This window comes from Pezoporus flaviventris, unplaced genomic scaffold, assembly GCF_033815535.1.
Source record: "Pezoporus flaviventris isolate CSIRO_AGI_PZ_B2104156 unplaced genomic scaffold, CSIRO_AGI_Pfla_v1 ptg000001l, whole genome shotgun sequence".
Lineage (NCBI taxonomy): Eukaryota > Metazoa > Chordata > Aves > Psittaciformes > Psittacidae > Pezoporus > Pezoporus flaviventris.
Window position 1 is genome coordinate 35,539,852 of NW_026892549.1, and position 26,904 is coordinate 35,566,755.

General features: G+C 38.3%; 1 protein-coding gene across 4 annotated transcripts in view; it reads right to left on the reverse strand.

Moving 5' to 3' along the window:
• RBMS1 (RNA binding motif single stranded interacting protein 1) overlaps positions 1–26,904 on the reverse strand; it is a 153,397-nt gene that overhangs the window by 125,290 nt on the left and 1,203 nt on the right. The window lies entirely within an intron of this gene.

A 26,904-nucleotide genomic window follows, 5' to 3' on the forward strand; every position in this document is an offset into this window, starting at 1 on the left:
GTCCAGAGACAATACACCAACAAATCTGAGCTAATTTTGACATTGGCATCAGGAATGACAGCAACAACAATAAACCTCACTGAAGTTATTTACAGTACACCTATTTACAACATTCTAACCTTTTTCTTGTTAAATCATTAAATACAAAATTTCAAAATTATCTTCATTTTAAATTAACTTTAAACATCTTAAAAATTAATTGGGGCAAAGAATTGTTCTCGTTTCACTGAAATCTCTACAAATGTTACAGTTCAGGTGGATGATAAATGTCTTCAACTCAAAAAAAAAATCTTCAGATAGTTCTTATCACATAAGTGTCAGTCCCCCTAAACTATCCAGTCTTTTAATCCACTTTATAAGGCATAAGACCCAGACAGATAAGGCTATGTTTGAAACTATTTAAGAGAATCTTGCTTTAAGACACAAAAGGTTTCTTCAAGGTGTTGGGATGTTAGAAGAGGTTGGCAAAGCTCCTTGGATGTGGAAAGACCTCTGCCTTTGGCATCCTGCTTCACCACATATGCAAAAACATCGTCATCTCAACACCCAGTCAGTCGTTCCCTGCTGTGTTTGTGTTGTTTGTTTTTAACCAATTGCAGATATGAAATATAATGTGGCATGCCCTATTTACATGAATCAAAAGACCTATTTACAAATACATTGGATAGGGTGCCCTAGCCTTTGTAAATCTGGTTTTTCCCCAAATATAGCATGCTCTTCTCATTCCATTTTCACTTCATGAGCTTATTTCATGACCTGTGGTATGATTTCACCAGTAAGAACAGACTGACTGACTGGATTATTTTTTATGCTGTACAGGAGCAGTCATTAATCTCTACTTGGAAAAGGTAGTTCATTTTCCCTCTATTTCTATACTTCGATACTACGTTTCTCATTTCATTTGTAGTAATGAAAATAAATATCCTTTCTTTATATATATCAATTAGCCTTTTAGCATGACTATTAGTCTACTTTATACCAAGAACTACAAAATCTAGCATTAAATATTCTGATACTATAGCACAGGATTTTATCTAGAAGCTTCCTAATTCTAGTCTGAGTTGCACAACTACTTTTTCCTCCACCATAAGACAAAAACAATTTTTAATATTTAACTTCTGTAACCCCTTTTTACTTACAGATTTTACAGGGGGGCCTTACTAGGCCACATTCTCCATGGCAGTAACATTTATGTAGTAAATGAATACTAGTTTACATTTTTATAAGATATGAAGGTAAATAATAATCACAGTTGCTCTTCTCATACTGTTACAACAGAGATCTGATGTTTTATTTTGCACAACATCAACTGTCATTTTCTCCAACAGTAAATGAGAATTCACTAGTGCAAAGTTTCTTACATTTCTTTCAGCAACAGTGCTAGCATAAACATTTCCCCCCTTATCCTCCTTGTTCCTGGTATTCATTTTTGCTGTTTATTTTTAACCTGGACCAGTTCCCAGATGTATTTCATTGTATGGCCCCACTAACAGCTCTGCTGGCATTGTTGATGGGGTAATGTGGGGAGAAAGAATATCTGGAGACAAAGAGGGATGCTTAAAGTTGGTACTGCTACAAAAGAATACATCTGAAAACACAGCTTTAGTTTTACAATGCATCTTCTGTATTACAGGATACTGATCTGAATTGAGCTGCGGACCTTGGAGCACAAATTATGAGCACTTAACGTTCGTCTCCCGTTCATCTCCTTCAGACCCGCTACTTGCACCAGCTGCTTCTATTGATACCATACAGCAATGGTTGACTACTGGAGAGGAGTGAATGTTCTTGCTACAAGTTAGGCTTTGGCAGATGAGCATTTGCAAGCCTTCCTCTAGTAGTCTGAGGTATTGCTGCCTCCAGGTGTCCTTTTTGCTCTTTTGCCAAAAATGCCTGACTAGCAGTAAGCAGAAGGGAATGCTAGAGCCTCAGCTGCTCCAAGTACAACGTGTGGTACCTTAGCTCAGCAACCTTTTTTCCCCACATCTCCCCACCCCCCCTCACCATTAGGGTTACTTTCCAGGCACTCCACCTCCTGACTGTGAGAAGGATTTTATTCCCATAGGAGAAACTGAGGAGGAGGCTGAAAGGTGAGCTTTCACGAGCTTGCAAAGTACTCTTTCTGTTTCTGCTTTTCTTTATTCCCTTGGCTGCTGTGTCCCCATCCTCTTTCCCAACTGATTTTTTTCAATACAGCTCTATTTCAGTCCCAGATGTATTCCTTTTTCACCTACTGCCTACAGCAAACTTTCTTCTCTGCTCCCAGGCAGCCTTCTGTAGTTACCCAGGTAGGGAACACCTTGCTTCAAGAAGCAGTGTTTATGATGCATCAAGGACAGTAAACTAGATCGGTAATGTCAAACTCTGCAAGGCAAGAGCAGAGGCATGGGCAGATGTCCCCTTGCTGCCTCCACTGGGAAGGTATATGAGTAGGGAGGAGAGCCTAAGCAGGGGAGGGAGTGCAGTTAGCTGGTGAAAGTAACATCTGAAATATGTGCAGGAAGATTGACCAGAGTTAATTTCTAAACCCCCTTAAATTATTGCTTACATAGGAAAAGTTTAAAAATGCATTTTTCTCATGTTTCTTCATTTTGTTTCTGATCCAGAGTCAAGAGGTTTGTGGTCAGGATTAGAAATAAGGAGGCACAGCCCACTGCTGTTTCAATGTTAATGGCATTTGTGACACATCCTGAGTTATGACTCTAACAGAAGAAAATGTCTTATGACCAGAGTTACTTGGGTGGAGCCTCTAGCTAAACAAAAGCTGAAAAACAGTTGATCAATGCATTCTCTTGATGATTTAAAGTTGTAATCTTATTATGAAAATTGGCCTTAGGAAGGCATCAAGGAATTTCCAGCTGGGGACTGTTGGTAGGGCCTTACATGGTTTGGCAGTTAAATACTGCAGTTTGTAATAATCCAATTGCAACTGTTGATTATATCATATTTAATAGATAGGACTCTATACTCCTATGTTATTCCTAACAAAGTTGCCATCTCTTGAGTTTTACTGTTGTGCTCTCCAGTTCTTTCCTCAGCATACCTTTAGACAACATAGAGTATGTCTACACAGCCTTCTTCCAATAGGCCTGGGATTACACAGCCTTCTTCCAATAGACCTGGGATTACACAGCCTGAGCCCCTGGACCAGCAGTCACCTTGCTGACACCTCAGCAGGACGTTTTAGCTCAGGTTAGGCACTGCCCCACAAGGTTTCCTTTTAGCTCAGGGATGAGACAAAGTGAGCTTATGTCAGCATGATAAAAAAACCTATAAAAATACCTGCAGGTATCCCTTAGGGGGTATTCACAGCAGCTACCCTGCTAATGAAGGAATACCAGAGGACCTGAGGAAATTCTGACTGTCCACCCAGAAGACGGGTTGCAACACATTTCCCACTTACTCTCCCTCTGCCCTTTTCATGCCAGGTAGGCAGCAACCACTTCCCTTGTTGGTTTTACTGTGAAATTGGAACTTGTTAGCTAAATTGATGGAGTTGTTAAAGAAGGATTAATTGCATTTTCTCTTAAGAGGAACATACCCCAAGGAAATATAAAAGAAAAATATAAGAACCCTTTTTCTCTCTACTAAGAGTTGCACAGTTAACTTTCCTGGACCGAGCTTCTCACTGCCTGGGTAGGGCTACTGTAATAGTTTATAATCATAAAGTTTAAGCCTTCACTGCCTCATATCATTTGCCATTAAAGTCCACTAAAAGGCGACAGGCATTTCATTTTCTGCTCGATCCATTTGCAACATGTATTGGCGCCGTGCTCAGGGGAGCAGGAGCTGAGGGTGCTGGGAACACTCAGCAATACCCAGGACCTGGAGCTTGTGTTTAAGCCGCAGCTCCCTGCCAGCTGGAGACACATTTAACATTCCCTGCATGACTTCAGCAGTTCAGCCGCTTTCCCACATTCCACAGCTGGCCTCCCACCACCGCTCAGCCTGCAAGCACACATCACACCAGGGTCATATTCTTGCCATCAATTCTCAAGTAGATCTTGCTAGTGAAAGCACTGGAGAGTTCTGCTTAAAACGTGATGGCACTGTAAGGCCCAAACATCCTAGCATCTCCAAAGTGGCAAGGCTACATATAAAAAAGTACTTTGCTTCAGCTCCTGTATTTTATGAAAGGTCTGCATATCTTGGGAGCCACAAAATGGTTGGGTGGCAACCCTGTAAAGTCCCAGAACAGATCCTTACTACTATGAGTAATCCCAGTGCTTTACAACAGGACACATTTTGAGAGAAAGTCCTTTAGGACTGCATTTGTGGAGGTTTATTGTTAATAGTCTGTGTTTCTGACTGCAAATTCATGTTGCTTCACAGGCATGCCAAATCCATTTTTGTCCTGATGCAGAAGTTAAAAAAAAAGAAGCATAGAGTCTGGAGATGTTAATTTTTCATATCATAATTAGTTTAATGGGTTACAGTGGTTTGTATTTTTTGTGTCTTCTATAAGCTGAACTGGCTTGTGCCTTTTTTGTTAAGCTTTTTGTGACATGAAAAAATAAACAACAGATTTCTGAAAGAATTGATGAAGACATGTAAATTCACTAAATAGTGAGACCTTATGACAGCAACATTCTAGCAATTCATAAATTAGAATTTATCTATTGAAAAAACCCACAAAACTATTCAAACAATTTATAGGCTAAGCCTATAAATTTCCCCCTTTATGAGAAACTGACTAGGAGGGAAACCTACTGTATGATTTGAATCTGGATTCTTCATTTATCTAATCCCAATCACATCAGCGGTTATGGACCATGCAAATAAAGAATACTTGCACAAAATTAAACCTGCACATCTGGGTGTGTTGAACAGAAAGGTCTACAAATGCATTTTAGTTTTCACTGGAACAGTGAATGAGACTGAGTGAACATATCATTGACTTTTTGAGGTAAAACATGCAACTATTAATTCCACTGAAATCATGATTTGCATGGCTGAAATGATCTTGACGTGGATGTATATCAACTGGGTGTTTCAAGTCTACTGAGATAATCACAATAGCCATGAAACTCATTCATGGATCTGGACAGAGAATCAAAGCAATGTTTGGGCATTACTCATGTATCACTTTAGGCCTATTTTAGGACATAAATAGGACCTCATCTTTGTGTAGCACCTTACACCTTACATGATTTGGATCCAAACATGCACCAGAAAATACCTACCAAAAGATACAGCTTATTTTATCTTTTGATAATTGTTTTAACACTTATTTTACTGTTTGAATGACAGTCTTAAAAAATTCAACCAGTCATATTATCAATATAACATAAAGACATTTGGACATCATGAAATATCAGGTAACAGTCTCTCACTTTAAATGGCAATTTATATCAACGTTGAAAGCAAATATCACTCAAACAAGATGCTATCTTCCTTTTACAATTAAAAAAATAAAACAAAATATATTTTGTACTAATTATTTTCTATAAACTCATTTTGAGAGAAGTCCCAGTTTATAAGTGAACATAACAAATAAAATACAGGCTAGCTCTAAACCTAGCTAATACAACTTTGTTACAGAAGCAGCGACAGCCCTTTATCTGCACATGGGATGGCTGGCACCAGTACACAGAGGCACTAGCTACAAATGCATGCCATTAGATATTATTAGAAGAAAACTGTGCTGCCGGTGAGGAGAAGGTAGAATTATATTAGCAGACATTAACATTATCTTAATACAGAATTATTTACAGGCACAAGAGGTGCAGTGTAGCACAATATTCTTACAGTAAATGTGGTAATTGCAATTGAAAGTGAACTAACTGTAATGGCTTTCAGAGTTTCTCTATTCATTAGGTGTAAGCCCATTCAAATTGGTGGAAATACAGGTGAAGTTACCAGCAAGTATCAACAAATTGCTCCCCACCTAAACTAGCAGGCAAGCCTCTACAGAGGACACAGCTGTGACTTTACTGATTCTCACCAGCCATGTGCCTTTAGGTTTGGCATTTTCTTTTACTGCCCTCAGCCTACAATTCTTGCACACCTAAATACCAGTCACCACCTAAACCCAGAGTGTCCCCACAGTGTGCTTGTTTCCAGCCTACAAACGCAAAGCTGTGTACCAAGCGTACGTAGCAAACGATGAATTCCCCTCACAGTCTACACAGTTACTTTCCATTGATTTATGTACTTAGAGCACCAACATATTAATTGGACTTTGTAATCCAGTGACTTTCTTTGGATTCCCAGGACATACAAAACCCCATCTAATTTAAAAAGCAAGAATTCATTAAATATTGAAGAACTATTTTTTTTTTATTGAAAATATGAGGGAAAGGTACTGGCAATAGCTGGCAATGTTATGTCAATTGCATCTGGCACAAAGGCCTAATTCAAAGGAGAAAATTCATTTCAAAGTTAATAAAGTTGCCGTACATTCACAGACAAAAAAAACTTGTGATACGGATTGCTTGGAAAAACACTTTCTAACACTGTTAGCTGGCATGCTGCAGGACTGCTAATAAAATTGTTTATCTACTACTCATACAAGAACCCATGCACTATTCCCAAGTTCTGTATTTTTACAGCAATAATACTGGCATAGATAATACACTCTCCAGCTGAATATCTGTCCAGACAAAGTAGAATATAATTATTCTATCATAACTGCAATAAACTGCAATTTCAGACAATAGTGCGAACAAATTTTGGTCAATGAGCAGTAAAAACTGCTCAGCGAAAGTGAAGAGAATGTCTAATTTAAACATTTTAGTTTCACGTCTACAAATACTACAAAAACCTAGTTTAAGCTCAGATGAGCGAGTGTTGTGACTATCTGTAATTGCACAGGATTAATGTTATTCCTACAAAAGCAAAGGTGAAGAGGTCTTGACTGAAAAGAATATTTGAAAGAAAACACTGTCTATTTGGAGCATTTATGTTTATAATTTGTTCATAAGCTTTGAACTGCTCTTCTGGATGCTTGTAAAAGTTCAGAGCATCTTTCGTAGTCAGTATAATTAGCGTTCATCTTTCTGCAGTGTCACCAACTGCACCCAACCTAGTTAATTGTAGATTTAAACAACTCATATACAGCACATTTAAATTCATAACCTACATTAACTTCCACTTTTACATACAGCCATTAACAGTTTTTCATTAAAAATGTTCATTCATATATAGTCTGCACATAAAAATAAAGTTTAATAGAAACTGAGTGCAGCAAATTAATGAGATAACATTTGTTACAAGGGCTACAAAAACTATTATAATGCATGTGCATGCAAAAGTGGTATCCAAAATAATATTTTTTAACTAAAATTTAGAAATAACTAGAACAAGTGTGAAATCATATGATTCTGGAAATCCCTACTGTTATAATGTCAAACACAAGTATTTCTGAGACTAATGACATGCCAAACTGCAGTTCCAATTCAGATGATCCACTTTCAAAGTGTACAAGTTGGCTTGTTGTTTCAGCTTTCCTTTAGCCCTTCAGTAATTTGTGTTTACTTTTCTTGGGTTACTATACCAAAGCAAAGATGAGTACACAGATGCTTATTAGTCACAGAAATAGAAGGGCAGAGACCCAATCAAAATTAGTTTTGCAGTGTTAAATAACTATTAGTCCATACTTGCAACTCCCAAATTCAGGTATAAACACTCACATGTCAGAATTGAGTTCATGTTTTACTATGCCCTTACCACTGTTTTGTATCTCTCATTTACTTCTGAAGCTCTATAGATTAAAATGCAGTTCTGGCCCTTCATGCCCTCAGCTACCATGGGATAGAATTACAAGTAAACGTTCTCTACTCCTGTTTATGTTGTAAGTTCCAAGAATTACTACGATATGAGTACAATGGAGGTCATTTTAGCAGTACACTGACATGAAAGAAAAGTTCAGCTATGTTGTTTAATTGTGTATACTCCAGTGCTAGGCAACTATCCAAACCTTACTGTAAACATTGTTTAAGGTTCATCCAGATCAGAGTGATAATGAAGCTTATGCTTTTTACACTTGGCTTTAAAATGGCAATTGCTTTTCTTTATGGTTTTATATTTACCTGTACTGAAGCACAGTTAGAGGCGTCACACCAGGCTGACCTTTTTCTTATTCAGAATGATGGGTTGTCCTCTAAAGCCCTGGTCTAATATTCTGTTTACGTCTTGTTATTTTCCTGGACAGAGAACTGATCTGTTATCTTTTGTTAGCTTGTCTGGAGAACATACTCATCACAGCCTAACAAACGGCAATATTAGATTAATGAGGAAAAAAACAGTGCATATTCAACAGACATGTTGCTGAATACTTGAACGGAGCCAAAACCACTTAACAGTTCCACAAACTGTATGGTTACTCTGAAAATATCATTCATGTCCTAACACGTATGCATGCACACTATAATGCAAAACTGGCACCACTAACTCTAATATATAATCATTATGAAGTTATTTTTGTTAATGTAAAGACATCTTCCACTACAAAAATATACAGTTGTCACCAAAAATATAGGACATGTGTGCTCCTTCAATGGCAAGTTGTTCTTAGAAGTGCAGACTGGGTGTGTGCAGGCAGAAAATTATGAGACAAAGATGACTACATTCCTAAACTTCAGTTCAGTATAAGGAGAGAGTTCATTTATTGTTCAAAGTATGTAACTTACAGCATTGCAAGTTTCTAGTTTATAAGTGCTTCTGTATTTTGTGCTCAGCAGGGCAGTGAAATTTCACTGAACAAATGGCCATTAGATTTCATACAAATGCACAGTCTTCCTGTGAAATCCCTTTTCAGGGAAAGATGTGCTTTTTGTAACTGGCTTTTATTTTGCAAAATAACAGAATAACCAGTGTAGTGTTCCTCCAACCCCAACTACATGTGTCTAAAAACTTACACAAAGTTCAACACACCTACATTTTTATCAGTGTGTTTGCTTGAATCTGGACAATTCTGAGCTATGGTAAATACAGGCAAAATACTTCCAACCTGATCTGCAAAGGTCAGATAGCAGGTCAAACTTTTAATCATGTGAGTGTTCTTAACTACATGAATAGTTCCAAATGCTGTTCCCAAGAGTAAGCATTTTAAGAATCCTGACACAGAGCTGAAAGTTGTAAAAGTTACTGTAAAGGAAATATTAGCAAAAAGTGTCTCACTTTGTTGCAGCTGAGGTGTATATATAGTTCTTTTGACAATTAGATTAATGTGTCGCTTTGCTCTTTATCAGGAGTTTAAGGAGCCTGATATTATCTCCCTAGATTTCCCTAATAAACTATTGACATTTCTCTATTAGTACCCATTACTTACAGGGTATTGAATGCACATTAGGCAACAGTTTCCAAAAATGTCTATCTTAAACGCAAAGATGATCAAACAAAACACTACTACTCCTCAGTTTGTTCATAAACTCCTAAATCCATTTTGTCTCCTGTGTTTCACTGAGACACGAAAGGCCTGTGTGGCAGTCCCACACCTCATGTAAAGGATTCCTGACCTCTGAGTAGGGCTTCTAGGGTGTTTTAATAATATAAAAAGTAACAGCTGATAAACTAAATAAGTTACAAAGTACCTTGTAGTCTATCCTGCAGTGACAAACCCAGCTTCCACAGACAATCCTCCTGACCACCTGGGCTCCCATGAACAGAACCTCAGGTAAAATAACAAATATAAGAAAATTTGCATTTCCTTTATTATGTGTTTTATGTCAAATAAGCATGGTTTTCTATTTCCTACAAGAATTTGCTCTCTGCAGGTTTGGCTGGATCCTCAGCCATTTCTTATGTTGATCAAAGACAAGAGAGAAGGGTCTCCCCAACTATGAGAGCTGTTTAGCCAAAACTGTGATCATCACCTTCCCTACCTGGCACAACAACACTCTAGGCAGGCAGGAGTATCATGGTAAGAAGATAAGATGGATGGTGTTCAGTGCCCCCCATTAAACCTCACCAGTATATGGTTTTACTGCAAATAGATTCAAGAAATCCAAGTGGAGTTGACACCACCGTATGTATGTCCACATGAGGACAAAACAGCTTGTCTATAATGGCAAGGGTAGTGAATAGTCACGTAATTCTTATTGCTCTTAAATGCAGTAACATGGACAAGAAAGTTCACCAATTTATTTTTTGTTTTCAGTAATTTTAATTCTTTATTTAATAAAAGACACCTTGGTGGATGCTTCTGTGCAGATGCCAATGAGAATTTAGGGATATTATGTTTGTTCCTTCCTTGCTGAAACAAGTCTGTATGTTTGGAAATTAGCTGCTTAAGATCAGAAATTCCAGACTTAATTGGAGTGCAGAAAAGAATGTAAAAAGAAATTAAAAATCCCTAAAAGAATCGAGCATAAAACTCTAATAAATGAACTCAAGGAAAAAAAAAAAAAAAAAATCTTACTCCTTAAAGAAATAGTACTAAAATTCATTAAAAAAAAAAAAAAAAAGGAAATAAAACCGTACACATTTAGATACTTCATGTATTTATATTCCAATGCATAGAAATAGAAAACATATATTGTTTACCCAGCATAATGCTCTCTTTTACTAGAAAAATATTTAATTTCAAGTATTTCTAATGTGTAATTTGATTCTCTGTTCTTAGCTACATATCAGCCATGGGATACATTCCATAGTTATGAAGTATTACCTTGAGAGATTTCATGCTTCCAAGCACATGGCCAATTTCTGCCCTGGGATGCAAATGTACAATTCTCTTTGAAGTCTGTAAGGCTCATATTGTACAAAAGCAGAATATGCTACAGACTGAAACTGAGTTTTTTCTGTATCTAGAGTTAAATTCTACTCAGTGTTACTTATTTAATTCCATTCCCCTTCAATTTTAATTGGAGGGCTAGAACTGAGAGGAGTTGGTCTGTCTTGCCAACACTTAAACAATTAAATTAAATATAGGTATATCTATACATCATTGTAAACATGGTTTTTATAAAGCTAACCAACTTCAAATCCATTCTTCTGTGCAACATAACTTTATAAAACTAGTAGTAGTAGTATACTATTTAATATAAAAGTGTTAATATAGTTGATACATATATTCATGTTATTACTTGTGTTTTGCAATGCTGCATATCCTAGAAACCTTTCCATTTACACTTAAATCCAAGATACCTGTGTTACTTCAGTACTAAGAATTTTCAAGAACAAAGACATCTAAAAGAACACAGACAGATCCCATCTGTGTTCTGCCGAGTGCACTGGAGCCCAGTTGTGAATACTGTATGCAGGCAAAATGTTCACTTAGTGAAGTGAATAAATATTCATAGTGCATTTATTTATTTCTGGTATTACTGGATTTAATCATATAATTAAAACTATTAAAATTATTAATTAGCAGACAATACAGTTAACAGAGTTTTAGTGAACATGAATTTAGCACATCAAGTCAGCTTAATTAAGTCTTGTCTACATTTGGAAGTTTACCAGAACTACTCTCAAACAACCCCTGATATGGACGTGCAGGTATGTGAACATATATATGGGAATTTATAATGTTCAGTAATTCCAGAACAGTATTTCCTTATAAATCCCATTATATTTTTAAGTGTAGACAAGGTTGAAAACTTGTTGGCATCAATATTTTCCACCTTTGATAGCTTTTACTCTCTTAACATTCCAGTGTGTTTACTTCAGTATCATCAAACCTGTAAGGCTTTGTCCTGGAAAGAAGTAGGAACAGAAGCCTCATGTATGCATTAAAATTGTATCAGATTAACAGTTTAAAATATAACAACATTTATAAATAATGCCGTGAATGAAGGCAATCACATTGCAGAATACGAATCGTTTTCCTTGTTTAGCTGGCTTTGAAAGTGGATTAAGCTGTTTTGGACAATGGTACTCTTATTCAAGAAGTAAGCTCTCCTCACTTAAAATTATTTGGGGATAATTATTCCAGAATACCAAATAAATCCTCATATCTGGCCTTCCACCAGCACTCGCTGTGCTAGCACTGCGCAGTGCTTGCACAGCAATTACCTCTCAAAGATCCCTGCTGTCAGTATAAAGAAACTAGATGCCAAATACCATCCTTAGAGGATCTCTGCACATGAGAGAGATGCAGGATGAAACTATAGGCCATAAAACTCTGGGATTTTATCACTTTTTGAGGGATAATGTCACCTATAGAACCAATGATTAAAAAACAACAAAAAGAAGCAAAACCAGAATCTACCAAAAAAGAGACATTAAAGCTAAGTAAAATAAAAAGGATCTTCTCCTGGTCAGATGTGGCTTCAGAATAGCATACTCAAAGTGCAAAATCACTGTTTATTGTTTGTGACCCCTTCTTCACAAAACGAAAGCCCTGCCCCTACAGGGGTAGACTGTTGACAGAAAAACACAAGCTCTGCATTACCCCTTTGTAACACCGTGACCTCCACCACCTCCAAACGCTATAGCGCAGCTGAGAGTGATTCTAATGACTTCACCAAAAAATATGAATTAAAATATACAAATCATTCCATCTCAGTTATAGGAACTGAAAATGCTATTCTCTGGTGGTGACTTTAGGACTTCAAATCTTCTCTTGGTACTGCTTTTCCCTCCAAGTGATGTTAATCTAAATAGAAAGCCCACCTCCCTGATCACCAAAGCAGGCTGGAATGTTATTTCTAGCCCAAACACCAGCTCTGCTCAGGCTGCTAGGACTGACCCTAGTCTCTGAGTTGACTGACACTTGACCAGAGTAGCGTGCTTGGATACGTAAGCACGTATTGTACGTAAGCAGGCATTGCACAAACAGCACAAATGAATTATAAAATCTTTCATATAAGAAAGCATGCCCATGTAAGCGTAAAACTTAAAAGACATGAAAATACGTTGCTATGAATTCACTCAGAGTTTCGCTCTGGCTGATACACTGTATAATGTCAACTGAAGTCTATTTTCCATGCATACTCTTCTAAATTTTTATATTGAGATGGGTGCCTTCTCATTATTTTATTTTGTTTCACTGTTTAGCCACTTTTGCCAGTAATGATATTCTGGCTGCCAAGTAGATGCTAACTCCATAACTGTGTATTTTCTTGGATCAGATTCATACCAACTCTATTGGGATAAATGAATTTCTGAACATGTAAGATATCAAAAAGAACAGCAACATCACCACGTTACTTAAGACGGTGTTCAGGTAGCCCTTGCACTTACTCTAGTTTCAGCGTAACAATAAAACAGACATATAATCTACAAGAAATAAAAAGAAACAGCAAAGTCTTAACTTCTGAGGAGTTTACCTCTGAAACTTTATCTACAGTATCACAATATGGCTACACCAGTTACACAGCAAAGACAACTGCCAAGTTTGCTCCACAACTAGCTTTTGTCCTCTCACAATCTATATAAAACAAGGCTTTTCCCAGAGGACTTGCCTGTCTGTTCCCCAGAACTCTCCTTTGTTTTTGAAAAAATAACCTTTAATTCTTGGTGAACTTTAGCAATCCTCTAACTGAGTTCTTGCAGAATACTGCCTTCAATCTCCTTTTGTGGGAGATGCAACTCCCCATGGATGACCTGGCAGCTGGAGGCATGTTCTTGTGCCATACTCTGGCACACATGCCACAGCCTCTCCACTCAACTGTGCTTTTTCTCCCCCCTGCTCTTTTCTCTCTTATTCTTCTCCCTTATCTGTTTTCTACAGCAATTTTCAAAATTAGTTTTCCTTATATTTTCCCTGTGGTCCAGCTTTGTATTTTTCACTTCTCTTTTCCTATCTCGAATGACAACATAAGGCTCAAGAGACAGGCCTACAGCCAGCTTTTAGGAACCAATTTAACCCACTTTCAGAGATAAGCTCAATGCCAGGAAGGGCAAAGAAAGCAAAGAGGATCCCCCCCTGTGGAACCACCTGCCTTCTCTGCAAACCCACTGCTCCCAAGGCCAGCTGCTATAGGTCTCGGTGTAGAAGTAAGGACTAACAGCAGGTAGTTCTTCCAGAGGTGTCTATCACTTCAGTGAAGCCAAGATCATATGAAAATACAGAGACCAGACTACTTCTGTGTTCTTTTCACATTGGTATCCTGAGCCATGCTTTCCTTTCCTCTTTTCCAGATGCTATTCCTATAAGTATCAATTATCAGAAGAGTCTCACTGAAACTGTGAAATATTTGTCATTCCCAGACATGGCTCTCAGCTTTCTGCTCCCAGAAGTCCCAGCTCTGTCTCCTGACATCCTCCAGTCATTAGGCAAGCCAGAGTTGCTCAGACTTGTACAGAACCCTTGATGTCAGTGAGCTTTCTTTCCGCTGTCCCCAAGGGATCCAGAGCAAATGGCTGCTGAATCCTGCTTTAAAGCTATAGGCTGGCATGAACAACAGCGTGGTATGGCCTGGAGGTTTTGCAGCTCATTGAAACTGAAAAAAGGAGAGCTATAATGAAACAAATATGAAAATTAATGTTATAATGTTCATTATTTCTTGGGATAAAATAGAAGTAAGATTCTGGTGCATGATTTTTCTGCAAAGCCTAGATTCTATGGCCATATAAATTAGAGAACACATGGAGCTCAGTATCAGTGTCAAGAGAAGGACTAAGTTCTTGTCCTGGGTTCAGCAGTAGCAGTCATGTTTCTCCTTCTTGGTAGCTGGTGCAGTGCAGTGTTTTGACTTTCGGCCTGGGAACAGAGCTGATAGTGATGTTTTGGTTTGGCCAAGGACTTTGTGAGCCTCATGGTCTGCCAGGGAGGAGGGGAAGCCAGGAGGAAGCAGAGACAGGACACCTGACCCAAACTGACCAAAGAGGTATTCCATACCACAGCACATCATGCCCAGGATGTAACTGGGAGTGAGCCGGAAGGGCTGGGAGACTGCAGGGTTGGAGGAGGTATCGGTCGGAGCTTGGTCGGGCTTGGGGGGCGAGTTATCGGTCAGCTGGTGCTGAGGTGTTGTATTCTCTTCCCTTGTTATTTCCTTTATCATTATTATCATTGGTGGTAGCAGTAGTGATTTGTGTTATACCTTAGTTACTAAACTGTTCTTATCTCAACCCGTGGGAGTTGCATTCTTTTCGATTCTCCTCTCTGTCCCTCCAGGAGCAGGGAGAGGGCAAGAAAGGGGGGGAAGTGAGCGAACGAATTACCTGACTGGGTTTAAACCACGACAGTTCTTAATTTAGGCAAAAAATCACAGCTAGTGCCCGCTTTACACATGAATGCCTTCATTGTACGGACAGCAACCCGGGATGCTTTATAAATAATGCACATACATACATCCTTCATCCGATGGCCCAATATCAAGGTTACTTGAAGCACAGGCTATCCTGCAGAGTAGACACCACACTGTTACTAACGAATAACAATAACAACGAACTGGAAACTGAACCAACAGTGAATATTTTGTAACAACTGGCAGGTCAATCTAAACTAAACTGTGTGTCCAACACATCTTACAAATGTGTGTATATACAAGTATTAGCAACCACCACCAGAGCACAGGGATCTGCAGCATCCTCTAGGGATGACAAAAGCAACTGGGTGAGATGCAGCACGCTTTCCACCAGTGAGAAAGATAGAACACAGTTTGGAAGACAACACTCGGATAAATCCTTATTCCTATAAAGGTGTGCTATGGAAATGCCAGGAGCTCTGTTGTCCAACATACATGCATTTCTAAACTTCATATAAACATCAGTAGAAGAGGAGCCAGCTATACTAACCTTAACATAGCTGAATAGAGTGCAAGTGAGCATTGAAAATGACCCATAATATGAGGAAAAAAAAAAAAAAAGGATTTATTATTTATTTGTTCATTATTCAATTATTCATCTGACATAAAATTCCACTTGGAGATTTAAAAGACGGAAAGCGGTAGCAGATATGAAATATGCATAGTTGTTTTTCTGCCTCTTTGGGGGGCAAGATGGCAAAGGAAACTTCTGTCATTCTTCTGTCATTTTTAACCATGGGGTGGATTTTTTTTCTATTTCTCCCAGAAAGATGCATGGCTACTTAGTTTCTTAGATGCTGGAGAACACCTATCCCTAGTCCCAGGCCCTCAACTAAGTAAAAGTCCAAGAATATCATTTAAAACTGGTAAGAGCAGAAATATCCCCAGTGCACAAATACCTCTTCATTTCTTCCAAATCCTGTATTTTTGTAGAGCTGTTCACTTTTATTTATGTTCAAACAGCTGTCACCATCAAGGTAAACACTCTAGGATAAAGAAGGAAATAAAGAAGTCTTCAATTAGGTAATTTCTGCTCTGTGATAATGATTCGGAGTGATAACGCTGCTGTCTCTGCAACCTTCTGACCACGAGGAAGTCATCTTAAGGCCAGCTTAACCCTGTCTTAGATCCCTAAATATATATTCTGGCACCCAACAAGAAACCCGGTTTTCACAACTGATGAAGAGCCATGATCACATGATTCAGTTAACAGCGCAAAAATGAACCCACCATTTGGTGGGGTTTACATTTTTCCTCATCATCAATCTGGCTGACAACTACAGTCTAACTTTTTTATTGTTTGGTGGTGTTTTAAGATCTAACAGAAACAGCATCTTTAAGATTAACTTGAGGGTTTGGGAACATGAGAGCTTCCTATTATTATACCTGCCATTGAAAATCCTTAGAAAAGATGTGGGAGTGAGTATATAAAAGACACTGGAAAGAAGTGCTAATAAAAGCCGAGCAGGCTAAAGAAGCTGGGTGGGTGGGTATGGAAGCCCGTCATATATCCATAGCTTCTGCAGCTGATGAATTTACAGTAATTTGTAATAAAAGGCACTTGAAGCAGAACTGTCAGTGAAGAGCAACAGTAACATGCTAATTCTTCCCATTTTTACTACTAGAAAGTCAGAACACTGTCTTCCTCAGTACTCAGCTGTTCCTCTGAATAATGTCTACCTGGAAAGAAACAAGCTTAAATTTGGGGTTGATGATTGTTTTATTTAATTTTTAATCCATGTCCAAGACAAACACTTATCAACAAATTCAGATTTGACGCAGGAGCAAGAAATATCAGCCTAAAGAGTGGTTTGGTATGAGAATGCATACATGTTTGTCATGATTTACAGCATAGTCTTGCAGCACTATGATGTTCTGCCAGGAGAAATAAACAGACAAACCTAAAACTTCACATTTTAAGCAGCTTAAACAAGGTATTTGCTAAAATGGGATAAGGGAATTTGCATGATGGAGAGATCACTGAAATATCATTTGCATGTTTGTAGAATGCATGTTCTATTAAACAGAAAAAGCGAATTCCATCTATACCCTTCCTTTCCAAATACCTTATCACAGCGTACAATGATGAAACACAGAAGGAATAGTAGTAGCAGTTATTTCAGGGACTCCCTCATAGAATCACAAAGTAGTTTGGAAAGGATGTCTGGAGGTCATCTAGTCCAACTTCCCTCCTAGAGCAGGTTCAACTAGACCAGGTTGCTCAGGACCTTGTCCAGTTGCGTTTTTACTGTCTCCAAGAGATTCCAGATCCTCTCTTGGCACTTGTTCACACACTTGGCCACCCTTATGGGGAAAAAAAAAAAATAATAAATCTGCACATCTAATTACAACTTTCTCAGGTCACAACTTGTGTCCACTGTGTTGCATCCTACTGCCTATTCCCTTCTGTGACAAAACTAGTACATCTGTAGACAAGGGGAGAGCAGTGAATGTCATTCACATTGATTTTAGCAAGGACTTTGTGTCCCACTGCATTATTGGACCCAAGCTCCAATAATTATAGTCTGGACAAGTGGACAACTAGACTGGAATGAAACTAACAGGATGGCCACACAATAACGGGTTATACTCTACCTGGAGACCAGCACCAAGGGGAGCACTAAAAGAGTCTGTCCTGGGACTGCATGTTTAACATATTCGTATCAGAGAAGCGCGAAGTTCCGCACCTGGAAAGGAAGAGTCCCTTGCAATGACACAGGCTGGGGACTGAGCGGCTGGGAACAGCTCTGCTGGAACAGCCCTGAGGAGTTGTGGCAGATAGCGAGCAGAGTATAAGCCATCAGCATGCTCTGGCAGTAAGGTGTGCCTCCTGGGCTGCATTTGGGTGAGGGAAGTGAGTATCCCCCTATTTGATAGACCCCATGTAGAATACTACATGCAGCTTTGGGCCTCCAGTAAAAGAAAGTCATTGATAAGCTGGAATAAGTTCATTGGAGGAACATCAAGATGGCTGGGGGCTGGATCACACGCTCTGTGAAAAGCTGAAGGAACTGGGCTTCTTCAGTTTGGAGATGAGAAGGCTTTGATGGGACTTACTAGCAGCTTTCCATTTGTAGAATGGAAACCTTTAAGGGGGTTACCAGGGAGAAGGAGCCAGTTTTTTACACTGGTGCATGGTGTGACAATGAGTCAATGAGCATAAACTGAAACAAGAGAGCTTCAAACTGGAAATAAGTAGGTAAAAAAAGAGAACCACCATGAGGACAGCCAGCACTGGAACAGGTTGTGCAGACAGACTGTGTCTTGGAGGCTTTCAAGAACCAGACTGGATAAGGCCCTGAGCAACCCAGTCTGATCTTCTAGATGACCTTGCTTTGCACACAAAGTTGGATTAGAATGCTCCTGAAGTCCCTTCCAACTGGAATTATCTTGTGATCCTATTCTGGTGCACCTCCAAGAAGTGTCTGGCTCCACCTTGTCTATACGTTCTCATTCAATAGATTTACACATCAATCAGATCTCCCCTTAGCCTTCTATTCTTGAAGTTAAATAAAGCCATTTGGAGGACCTGGGGATAAAACAGGGAAATACACATATTCATCAGAGGAGGGGAAAAAACTCACCAAAAATACAGATATGGAAAGAGTAGAGAACAAACCAAGCATACTCACTGACGATACAGCCCCATAAAAGGCCTAAGCAGAGAGAATAGTGAACTGGGAAAAGGAATCTGGGACTAAGAACAAAGAAACTGCTTCTATTATTCAAGATCCCTGTGTTCAGAGAAACTTAAGTTTGACTGCTCTTTGTCAATAGTTCAGCTATATCAGAGAAACAACTAAGTATCACCATTTTTTCCTTCTATCTGGAACAATAAAAATCTGAATTTTCAGCTAACTGGCTGGGTCAAAAGAAGTAAGAAGCATTCTGGAGTCTTTGACCCTGTTAACAGAGATGCTTCCCCCTCTAAAATGTCCTCATGTATTCTTCTCCCCGTAATGGGCAGCTGTCACAAGCAAATGGTCACTAATCAGGAAAGCTATCCAGAGGAAACCAGAAGGTCACAGGCACTTTACATGAAATTCAAAGTTTGTATCATAACCCCTTCTTAAATGTTTTTTCTAGGAGACAGAATGTTTTAGCTAGTACTTTTCCAAATGAGTCACTAACACCCTTGTGTTAATTCTGCAGCTGCTGCTAATTTGAAGTGCCAGCCTTCTCCCCTCTCTCCCCAGAATGAAATAAAATATCAATGTTGCACTGTGCTGAAAATGGAAAGTTAGATGTAACACTACGCTACAAGGCCACTAGAAGTCACATTTACATTTGATTCTTTCTTTCCTCCCAGGCCTATACCTAACTTAAGCCCTCTCAGCAATTTACTTCACACTCTCTTCCATGCTTATTGGTTGTAAGAATGAAAGACAGACTCAAGTGGGGTTTTAACACTTGATGCACCAACATCTAAAACAAAACAGGGAAAGAAAATAAAGTCACAGAAAAGTTATGCTAGCAGTTATCTGCACATATATGCAACTAACAGATTTTGGTAACCTAAGAGCTCTGTTGTATCTTCCTTTGGGTTGGATCTTTGGCCCATTTGGCCAAGGACTTGGAAAGCCTTTTATTTAGACAAGTTAAGCACCACCGTATTGTTGTACAGAAGTGAGACCCACGAGGGTGCACTTTTCTCAGAGACTACTTTACCCATAGCTATGCACGGCAAACTCCTTACACAGCTCAGTTATTCCACTATAAAAATGTACTGAGGTTGGGGTTTTGGGGTTCATTTTCAACCAAGACTGGTTTCTTGATTCAGCTCACTGACTGATCATACGAATGCTAGTGCCAGCGCAGGGCAAGGGACAGGAATGAGTTGCTGGGGGGCAATGGGGAAAGACAAGACGGCCCTTTTTGGCTGCTGTGCATAGTTATGTAAAATTGAAGTGATTATGAAGCTATGGCCTGAGGGATAGAAGAGGTCACAGATACTACCACAGCCTATAAACTGCTAGAGGAATTATGTCAATCTGTGTTGCCAAGAGACAAGCAAGGGAATTCAGTTCTTAACCTGTAGTAAAATCCACAAAGCGAAGCCCGTTCACTCTACCTCTCTACAGCAGATCAATAGTTTCCTCTCAGCGCACAAGAGTCACACAGAACATTTCAGGATGCATTTTGCATCAATAAGCTCTGTTTATCTACCTGGAATGATTCTGAAACGCTTTTCACCACCCTTAGGTGTATGCTGAGATTTCAGAAATTTTGCTCTGAAGTGTTTTGAAATGTTTGCTTTATGTCAGAGCAGTTAAGACTGTGTATTCTTATGCTGTCACACCATGAACAGAGCACTGTGGCTTCAAAAGCTACCACGAAACAAGTGAACCACAGTACCTGATTATACTCGTTTCCAAGCTCTTCATCTTCCTCGATTCTGAGATCACGCAATTCAGCTAGAACTTACTGAAATTACATTTAAATGCAGGACTCAGTATTTTCAGCTGAGGAAGACTAAGAGAATTATGAAGTCAGATAATAATTATCACCTATTAGCTACAATAAATATGACCTGAACCTGTTGTGTGCTTGTGTTTGGACTGAAATTAATTAAACTCAGACAGACAGATTTTTATCAGCATGTTTGTGCAACACGTCTCACTTCTTCAACAAAGCAGGTGATTTTCCAGTTGAAATAGATGTGATCACTACTTTGCACAGGTCATAGAAAGTCTATACAATACAACAAAAATGAATATATAATTTGTAGCGTATTTTTGGCTAAATCTGAGCATGTATCTTCAAAGGACTATTTCTTACACCAAAAGCATAACTTAATGAAAAACAATTTCTTTTTTAAACCACTGCTATTCGCTCTTGATTATGACTACTTGGAAGACTGAAACTTAAATCTGTAACTGTATCAAGCTGTATTTTCCAGGTTATTACTACACCTTTGTTCAAACTCTGTTATTGCTACCACAATCAAGTGTCCTTCATTAGGAGCACTGGATTAGTAGCATCAATTACCTTTCTGAGTAAGAGAGATGTACCTACTATCAACATTGACAGCTCAAACTGCTGCTTGGACCTTCAGGCAACTTAAAAAATGTATCCCAGGTGGGGGTTTGATGTATATCCCAAATAGATACGTTTATGAAATGTATTGTTTTATAGAAAAGTAGACTTAGAAAACAATGCTTTACTACACAAGTTATTCTCCATTGGAAAATGTTTTTGCCTACCTCTTATTTAATCCTTCAACACTAAGTGGAAGCTCAGAAATTTACTCTCAGGAAATTTCATCCTTGACACCTGAAGTTTTATGTGCTAACTAGAAAAAAAGTATTTTGAAGTATAGGGTTCATGTTACAAAGAAGGTTAGATTCGTTAGATTCTAAACGGCATGCTCAGCTCTGGTTTAAAAGTAATGAGAAGAAATTACACTCATTACCAGGGTAACAGTTGAGCCGAGAAAGAAAACATACTTTAAAGAACTATTTTATTCAAAGAAAATTGACTTCTCCCCCCACAAACTTAGTGCACACCTTTCATGACTGCCTTGGGAGCTTGTGTTGAAAGCAAAGCTAGAAAATACACCGGTACACATCAGATATTCTGGTCTCTTGCAGCTGTTGCCTACCTGCTGGATATAAAGTTCATAGACATGGCTTTGGAACATGCCAGGTACCAAGAGGGGGGTTAAACATCAAACACAAAAGGAAAACAGCACTAAATAAGTTTTTCAAGCCTTTTTCAAGTCATATATTGGGTTATAACTTTTCGGAAAGTCAGTCCCATAAGACTATCAGACTCAGAATCTGACTCGTACATCAGCAGTAAAGTTACTACTGAATCAAGGAGAGGGACCAAGATTTTGTTGACATTTGTTAAATGAGGCCAATCACGCAGTATCAAATTAAGCCCCGAGCACAGTGCACTCTAGGGATGAGCTTAGTTTCAAACTTCTAGAAATTACAAAGCTAAGAAGAACCTGCCATTTCTACCATTAATGTGGTGGGAGAAATATTTTTCACTTTGCCATTTGCAAATCCAGTCTCCGGTGCATATATATCATCCCGCTCTCTAAGGAAGTGGATTAAGGGAGGAAAGTTGTAGCTTCTTAAAAACTCTTTTGAAAACATTCCCTAGAAAAAAAAATAAAAATCAGCAAATCTTATGGATGGCACTGCTACTACGCCTTGATTCCAGCCCCCATCACACAATCTATATGTTGCACTGCCTAACCTTTGCTCTTCCAAAGTGAAGATTATGAATATCACGTCATTGCAGATCACCCCCAAATTAAGCATGGTCATCATAACCCAAGCATGAATCAAGTTTCTAGTAAATAAAATGTTGCTCATCTGAAATCAAAGGCAAAACTCATGTTGTCTTGAATGAAGCCAGTCTTGAAAATGATATTGTGAAGTGGTTCTCCATTTCCTGTATCTTTATCAGAGTTATTCAGATAGTTACAATGATGTACATTAACATATGTGACACATTAACATACATCCTTCTTGACCCTACCTAACAATGCAGCAGTCCCAGTGTGGAATATCTAGGATTAAACCTTCCTGAAGTCACTAGTATTAACAAGGTATCTGGTTACGCTCTGCTTCTAATGCATATTTGCCCGTGGGGCTAATCTGACATTACTTCTGAAGAGAGACCCTGATACAGAATAATTCAAAACTGGAGTAATTCAAGGCAAGGATGATGAACATTTGCAGAGCTTTGCATGAGTTTCGCTTGACCCACTTCTAGAAAGGCTTCAACTTTTGCATATACAAGAATGATTCTAGCGACAGTTTCTAGAAATACTTTCTGAAGGACATATTTCTAGTTCATACCAAGCCACCTCAACTAAGCTTCAAAAGTTAAAAGGAGCTATAACTGGGACAAGAATAGAGATGCCCACACAAAATAAGCTAGCTGGAACCTCTACATAAAACAATCCTTGTGACCAGTGACAAAATGTCACTGGCCTCTCTGAAGGATGACACAGGCACTCCCAGTTTTGGACTGGGATGGTTGGAAGAAGAGAAAATGCTCTTCCTGGGGAACACTTTCCACTTCTCCATATTTTACATCCACTGAGGTTGTTTTCTAGAGCCAGAGGGATCACCTCACCACCAACACCCTCAATCTTTTCTTGAAATTGGTAACTTTTACACTTCTTTCTTTCACACTTCCACAATCTGGTACACTTTTTGAAGGAATTCTTTGGAAGTTGCATAATGAAATCCCAGCCTGGCCAGAAAGGAAGGGAATACATCCAAGAGGCTGAGGGGGCTAACAGGATCTCAAGATCAGGTAACTGATGGATTTCTAAGCCTAGTCAAGAAGCAGCAGGATCACAATTATGGACAATACCGCTTCCCATGATAAGATATTTCTATCCGACCTCATAAACACGCACACTTTGTGTTACTGTAAACTTGTCTTTTACTACATACAGATTTTGCAGTCACAGTGCATGCAGAATAAATCTAACTAAACTGATTAGAATTAGTAATTGTTTATGCTGATTAAAATCAGGTTGTAAACTAGGATCACTTTTTAAAGGGTAGCAGACCTGTGCTTGGCACAGAATTCAGTGAATAAAGGTTTTCATTAGCAGGAAATCATTAGAGGGTCTTACCACTTCTGCATTAGAAGCATCTACACCAGAAGGTTCTTCATTCAGTCTGTGAACTTCAAACACTGACACTAAACTGTGTCTCTTAATATGCAAAGTTCCATATCTGCTTTGTTTCACCCTACAGTAAGTTCCCTGTTAACCGATTTCCTACTTCCACTGTCATCAATAGGTATGGATAAAAATTAAATGTTCACATTTCAAAGTTTGCTGTCAACAGCCTGAAAGAAGTTTGTGACACGGAGGACCTGCCTGCTCACTGCAAGTTTACAGCAGTCTACAGTCCTGCCTACAAACCTACACGAACTGCTAGAAATATTAGTGCTTTTCATAGCTGCCAGGGCACTAATTTTGCAGCTACCGAATTATACAGCTGGAAGCCCACTCTAAGATAATTTAAGAAGATTCACACAATTTCATTTCTTCTGAGTTGTTGTTAGCCAATACTGAACAAAAGAAACAGAACAGAATTCAAATACCACATAAATATGACCTATGACTATTAAATGCTTGCACTTTAAATAAACCATGTTATCTGTAGGGAATGTTGTAATTTTCTACTATATCTCTCTTATACAAAGAACTTCCCTTTACAAAATAAAAGCCTATCAATAAAATTAATCATATTGTTGCATATCTCCTTGTTGTCCAAGGGAAAAAACAATAATACAGCTAATACAGCTAGCATCACAATTTATTTGTAAATCATTGTGTGCATCATGTCACTGAATTCCATTCGATATTTTAGTAAAGGAGACCAAAACATAAATTAAATTCTATTTCTTCCTTGACCAAAGCAAACAGACTGTGGACTAGAGATGCATATATACATTTATATTTGCTTATGGGTACCTTGCCTTGTTAAATGTTACAATACTTTGCCTAACACAGTCAGATCTTACTCCTGGTCAGAGGGGCCTTAAAGCATTACTAAAATACATACAATCTTAACTAACATTGTCTGCTAAAATGCTGAAATACAGAATCACTTCATTACAAATAAACTATTAAGGAAGGAAATTATATACACTGAGTTGAAATGTTACAGAAATATTATTAAAGAAAGTATCTAAACCTTCAGAAACATCCATTGAACTTGAAAAATATTTTGATGCTCTCCGACATGCCATACAATGCTGCAATAGAGGAACTGTCCCAAAACATACATTCATTAGAAAACTCAAAAATTTAACAGATATGTCAGACATATCATTTGCTGGAGTAAAAGCTCAGGCAGTCCCAAAAATGCAGGTTTTACAAGCTTCAATTTGAAACTATTTTCATTGCTATAATGATCTTTCATATTAAAAGCCTTACACCTTCTTCCAGTATTTATTTTGTTCATTTCATTTCAGTCCATGTTTTCACTAATCTCTTTTGATGCTGAGCTCCCTAAGATTAGGGGGACAGAGGTGCTGAATCACAGCAAATGTTTATATTTCCTCCCAGAATATATGACTGAACCAGCTTGAATACTTCACGAATAAGATTGTGAAGATCATAACAGGCAAATGCAAAATCTGTTTTTAAAATCTATACCATATTTTGCAGCAATTAAAATAGTTGACCACATCAACATTTTAACCCAAAGAGCCATTAGGAATGCATGCAATTTCTAATGAGGATTTTTGAGCTCTCTACAGAAAAATCCATCTTCAGGCAATGCCTGTCATCTCCTAATTATCAATTTGCAGTTTATTAGTCAGCAGATTTTCCATCATTATTTAAATAAGGATAAGATGGGATGCAAAACTTCCAGTTGCAAAATCTAGTTTCAAAAATGTCCCCCAGTGTAACCATTACCCACCATACATTGAGCTACTTGATTCTAATATCATTTGTCTTTAACAAAAAAACAAAGATTTCTCCAGAATTACTGAAATAGCTCATGTACTGCAGAACGGGTTCTTTCAGGGCCCAAAGGACAAAACAGCTGAAAACTATGAATCAAATTAATTTTTCTGTATGTTCCAAGAGGATCAACAGTGAGAAGATTGCTTATATCACTGAATTCTGTATACCTGAATATTGAAACTCACTGTTCCTTTTATCTATACCAAGGAGCCACCTTTTTCTCTTTTATTTCTCTTATAAAATCAAGCTCTCTGAAAACAGGGAACTTTCACTGGATCCCAGATATTTGATTTCATGGGTGCAGGTCAAATGGCTATGTGTGCTCTGCTGAAACACAGTACTGTAATTTCTGGCTGTATAATTTTATAGCAAATACTGCAAGATGTTTTGAAGATGTCACTGACTGTAATACAAATCAATATTAAATTATCTGTACAGGAAACATTTTCAAAGGATGGTCCATCAAGATTTCTCATAGGATCAGAGATTTCTAGGATCATACTTTAATAACTACAGTAAGCTATTACAGTTCATCTCCCTCTTCAATTATTTACAGGTCAAAAAAGCCAAGTGACATTGCTTTATATATATAGTCAATGTTATGCAGTTGCTTCGTAACTTACTAATGCCACACAAAATCGTGAAGGTACAAGCTTTTAAACAAAGACATTTTTTCATTTGAGAATATTTATATAGTTACACAGCTACGTGATGCAAAAGGCTGTCCTTGAGGCACTCTACCTTTCTTAAAAATAATGCATTAAAAATATACATCTAAACAGTACTGAAGTGATTACTCTGCCGCATAATCTTTAGATGGCTACAGACTGTGCTATTTAGCCTGATATTAATTACACATTTAAGACATTTGTCATTTCAAATCACCTAAAGACCTTCATCATATTTCTATCCATTTCTGTCTACAGGAAAGCACATTTCAAAGCCTCCTCATTGCTGACTTCTAAAACGTCAAACTGAATTTAGTTTTCAGACAAGCAGTGTAAATGACATTTCACAATATAGCAACACAGAACACAGTAAGACGAAGAGCCTAATGAGGGTGCAGATAAAGAGAAGGGAATTCTTGTCCTGTCATTGTCACAGAGGTGGAAGACTTCAATAGCAAAAAAAAAAAAAGAAGAGGAAAAAGAAAAGAAGACAAGCTACCAAACCCCCCACGCACACTACGGTTATAACCTCCAAAAAAAGTTCACACATTGAAGCCTCATATGGGGCTGTTTTGATTTGTGAGGAGTGACACTGGTGGTTGGAGAGCCTTATGCTAAATGTTCCAGACAGCTGATGCAACCA